The following is a 5,797-nucleotide window of genomic DNA, read 5'->3' on the forward strand; positions in this document are numbered from 1 at the left end:
TCTATCATTCACATAAAAGAGCTAAGTCTAAATCAATCATGCTAAAATTATATATTTAGCATCCTCTTTCTTGGTGGAAAGATTACAAGTTACAACCAAAGGTCTAGCTTCTTTTCATGGGTTACAATAAAAGTCTCAATTGTCAATGTTTATTTACATTCTATCATTCACCTAAAAGGGCTAATTCTAATGTATAACCTCATATTTCTTGGTGAAAATATTGCACTACATTTATGATTTAAAAATTTAGCTTCTTATAGAGTGTGTCTAGTCCCTTATCCTTAGCTCTTAGTAATATTAACAAGTGGTGGGGAGTGAATTGCTCTCAACACACTTGATATATATAGTTAGTAATATTAACAAGTGGTGGGGAGTGAATTGCTCTCAACACACTTGATATATATAGTTAGTAGATTTTGGTAGGCCATAGTTCAACCTAATATAGTTCATTTTAATTTTTTTGTTTTGTGTATAAAAGACTTTTGATAGGTGAAAATCTTATTCATATTCGACTTATCTCATTCTATGTGTCTAACTTGCCACATACTACAATATTTATATTATCTCTTTTATACTTGAATAACTTAAAATATTCAAAAGTGGAATAATAGTTATTCTATCCCTTTCATCTAGGTGTTTTTCCTAGAGAATTACTTAAATTCTTAGGGATAAGACCCCATGGCCTAACTATATTGCCAAAGTGTAGAGTTTTTATAATCTTCTATTTTAAAACTTTGGAAGATATAAATGGTTATATTTTAATGCAAGCATTTTTTTTATTGTTTTATTTTATCTTAATGGTAAACTTAGTATGCTTACCTCAACTTATTTTTATATCCGAATCTAGGTCTATGAATGTTGTGCTAAGATTATAGCATTTGTAGAACCTTCTCAACGATTGGAGTACTACTTCACATACTATGAGTATAATTTTTCATTATTCTAATACTAAATGAATGTTGTCAACAACACCAAATACCAAAGGCACTCACATTATTAGAGTTGTTTTCTCGAAATTCCTCAACAATATGACTAGACTCTATCTCCCAAAGGCAAGAGTACTAGCTAGAAGTAGAGTGATTTTGTGCAATGGTGGTTATGTTTCTATTGCCAATACACTGTGTAAGTTATAATGACTTTGAAAGATCAACATTTATGTTTGAAAGTCCTTGATCATATCTAAGGATCTTCCTCAATTCTTGGTTCCCTTGTAAGTTGATCATTATCCTCCTCTTAATACTATTGCTTGTGCTTAGACATGGTGTAGCATATTTTGATTTGTAATCTTTAGCACAACGCATATATATATATATATATATATATATATATATATATATAATTGAATATTTTTTTAAAGCATTTCAAGCATAGCATCACACATAATGGATGGAGTTTCGATATGGATGATTGGCTAATGATTATAAAGGATGAATGGGACGAGTGAATGGAAGAGGATTTCCCTCAAGTGCGGAGTACACATAGGTGGTAGATTTATGCATGATTCTTGTAAAAAAAAAAATTGGTACTTTCCTAAGGTGCCATAAGACTAATTTTCTCTAGAGGGTAATTTTTTCTCTTTTCTTTTAAAAATAATAATAATAATAATTATCCAACATAACACTTGTGAATAGATTTTTTTGTAGTGACAACATCCAAAGAATTTTAGAAATAATTTTCACTAAAATGAATTTTTTCTCTTTATTATTTAAAAATTTAATTTTTATTTTTTGGGTTTTTGACATCAAGTGTCTACTTCTACCTATAAGATGATAATATTCTATTTTCATAACAACTTTAGGTTGATCTTACTACTATTTATATGGTTAGTCGATGTCATTTGTGACCTTTTATTATTGCTAAGGTGTCTTCTCTTAAGGTATTGTCAAGGAAAAAGGAGAGGGTTATACATCATGCAAAACTTTGGATGAAAGATGTAGCGATAGAGTTGTATATTGTATCTTTTAAGGAGCGATTGTGGAAGCGAACAGTTTGGTCAAAGTCTCCATTCCTGATATGAGCTGGCATGGAACTATTACTCAAATAGCAGGTAATTATTTGTAGTTGGGTGCTTAATTTATTGAGATTCCCTCCTTCATACTTATCATTTCAGAGCTGATCAGGTGTTTGAGAACACTTGACGTCAAACATAAGGAGATGTGGAAGCTTTTTCCCTAGTCATTCCCATAAGAAAAGATAATCCTAGTCAAGAAGTCACTGCAAAAGACGAATGGTGGAAGTATCATGGTATCTTTGAAAAACATTTCAGTCGTCTTTATACTCCAAATTGGAACACCATAAGTAGAAGTGCAATGTTGAATATACTCATAGCAATTTTTAAACACATCAATATGAAACATTAAACTGTGCATGCAAACCATTTGATGTAATTACTCATTTTGGTAGCAAACAAGGGTGGACACTACAAACATAGAACTTCGAGTTGGATTTTCATTTATCAAGGAATGAATGTTAAAAAGACAACTTTGGTAATATGAGAATCACATATTTTTTTTATCTTATGTCAGGGAGGGATGAAAATCATATTTTTTGGATATGCTTTGCAATTAACTATTTTGTACTCGGATTCAAGATGAATTTCATTTCCTCTTTCATCCTTCATCGACTTTTTATGAGTAGCTTTGCTGAGATATTCCTGGATGGTTAGATGAAAGGTCAAAAGTTTTTTCAAGACACTAAACGAAATAATGTCCATTGAGTTCACTACCTATGCATGTCTTATTTATACATTTCATTTAATATTGTGCAACTTACCTCATTTAATAATTACACGCCACTAACAATGTTAATAGGTGATATAAATAAATGTAATTACTGTTCACTTACTTTGTGAGCCTATATTTAATAGATATTTTGCACCCTCATATTAGTTAATTTGTGTCTTCATATTTAGAGTTTGGTTGCATACCCAATAGATCATTGTGTAATGAGTGTTGCTTCATAATTTTCCATCATCTAATATAAAATTAGATTTTTTGAAGGAGGTTTTCATATTGTGCGAAGTGATTACAATTGAGGGGAGTGATGTTCTTAAAAGAAGGATATTGAAGTATATAATGGTTTTGTAGGGGAAGGGGGCATTGGATTTGAAGAGTCTATCAAGCTCATTTCTCTTCTTTTTAGTATATTTGAAAAATGGTTATCAATTTTGACTTTTTAATCGAAATTTCATCTTCTTATAGACATTAGAAAGTTGATTTACAACTCTACAATGTGATGTCAAATGAGAAGAAGGCATGGAAAGATGCAGCATAGAATATCATTCCTATAAAATGACTAAGCTACCAAGACGTATAAGGCAAATTTATGTCATATGTGTGCATATATATACATATGACATATATATATAGGCCTCATAAAGGCCCAGAATAGTGGCCCATCTGAGGTAATCATCAGTAAGGATAAGGTGGTATGGTGTGATAGACAATTTATTACGCTATTGGCACTGGTATATTTCACCCAAAGGTTGAATGAGCTTACCAGTGTAGGCTCTCCCCTCACTTTCATGCTGCTACGACAACTTGTACTTGGTAATTGGGCATGTCCAAATTGTGATGGTCCTTATGATATGGGGCCCGGGCCTATGCAATTTGACCGTCCCCTCTTTCTCTGCATAATTATACTTTTTGTTAAAGACTATTTGTGCTTGATGACGGGGTTATATGATAGGTGGGGTTCTGGGTTGATAGTTAAGCTAAAATAGTTCTGTTGATATCTCATTAACAGCATGTTCTATATGCTCTGTTGGACTCTGGGTATATGCCTATTTTTCATCCGGTTCCTCGACCTAAATTAGGGTTTTTTAATAAAAAAATTATATATATACATACACCCATATATTCTTGGACACCAATATATGCACATCTTTTTAAAATTTCTTTACGTAGATAAGGAGTGGAGAGAAACTAATAACAGACTAAATTTTAACTTTTTGAATTCTAGACGTTAGCATTGAGTGAAGAATCATGTATCAAAATGAGACCTACATGAGTTGGCCACTCCATTTTGGAGCACTATAGTTAGGATATGAGTCGTTACGACTTATGAAAGCAAAGATACTTTTAGAGTTATGTTTACTGTTTTGGGGGTCAATTGATTGCACCATTGTGAAGTCATTTATTCATTTGTTATTTTAAAACAAATTCTCTTCATGGTGGGAGTGGTGTTTTTCTTTATAACATGGTTTTGGTATCCATTATTTTGGTAATCATTTATCATTTTGTTCTCTTTGTACCTATATATCAAGGGCAGATTGTTTTATAATTATACAAATGTTGTCAAACCTCTCTTAGTTTGAAGAAACTATTAGTGTGTTGGATGTGTTTAATTCTTGAAGGTTAGTTTATGTTTAGTTTTGGTGAAAAAGGAAAACAAAAATATTAAGATGCTGAATAAACTTACAAAAGGATTTCTAAACAACAACAACTATCACTAAATCCAAAGAATGAAAACTCATGAATGTTTGTCCCTAAACCATCACCTCCAAGACCCAAATTAAAATAAAAAACTTACAAACTAAACAATCCAAATGAAAAAGTAACAACAACCAACCCAGATCATCTTTAAAAAGCTTAAGAAACTATGAAGATTGATGAGGGGATGGGGACTCCTATTTTAAAACATTCTACCTACAATTAGCTTCAAAAGCCCATTTGGCTAAATAATCTAGAATAGCACTCCATTCGTGAGGTATATTAACAAAGGAGAGGGAATCAAAGTTTCAGGAAAGATGAAGAATCTACTACGAACAAAAGATGCCATTTGCTAGTGAAAGTCATAAAACTCACCTTTTTCAAAAGAGAGACCAAAATCACGAAAATCCATCTTACAAATAGCCTACTTCCAATACAATTCACAAGATTTCTCTAAAGCAACAAAATTAGAAAGAGCCTCCATCTAATTATTAGTGCCAAATCTCATAGTAGAAAAAAAAAATGTGAATAAAACTACTGCTATCATGCCCAATATGATCTAATCCCAACTACACCAAGATTATCCTAGTAATAGCCACCAATATTTATTTTAAAAACACTCAACAAGAGAGAAAATCATATGCCAACTCTATTAACCTTGTGGGAATATTTGACATAAGAGCCAATAGGAACAAATCCAACTAGATGACCCAAATCTAGTTTCTTCAAGATTAAAATGTAAGAAGAAATTATGACATGATCAAAAGACCGCTTGGTAGCAAAATTTTCTGTTAATAAATCTAAAATCTTCTACCAAACATACACAATTAGACTCTCTTAATCCTAGAAGATCTAGTAATTTCTCCCAAACATGACCAGTATTAATAGAACCAACAAGAAAGAGGTAGAAGAATGAGGGCACCCCAAACTACCCCAAAAATGAGACAAATAAGTAGTATAAATAAGAGGTCAGTTCTAGATTGTCACCATTGTATCCAAAGACCCTAAAAAAAGGGGCACAAAGAGAAAAGATAAAATACCTTCTTTCTAATATTGTTCTACGTAAGATAATTATTTTGACAAAGCAACCAGAGAAAGACATTACACTTGGGCTAATAATTTCTAGTAAAGTCTAGTAGCTAGCCCTTGACTATTGAATTCACCTTTCCTAAGGCCAAGACCACCAATTTTCTTTATCTAACAAACCTTATACCAATTGATAAGACTACTTTTGAGTTTCTAGATTACCTATTCACAAAAAACTCATATAAAGAGAATCATACTCCTTTACAAATCTTCTAGGAGTTTCAAGCACAAAAAACTCGTTGATAGGAAGAGCCTACAAAATACATTTTGAGAGGATAAGC

Source organism: Cryptomeria japonica, chromosome 2 (genome assembly GCF_030272615.1).
Source record: "Cryptomeria japonica chromosome 2, Sugi_1.0, whole genome shotgun sequence".
Taxonomy (NCBI): Eukaryota; Viridiplantae; Streptophyta; class Pinopsida; order Cupressales; family Cupressaceae; genus Cryptomeria; species Cryptomeria japonica.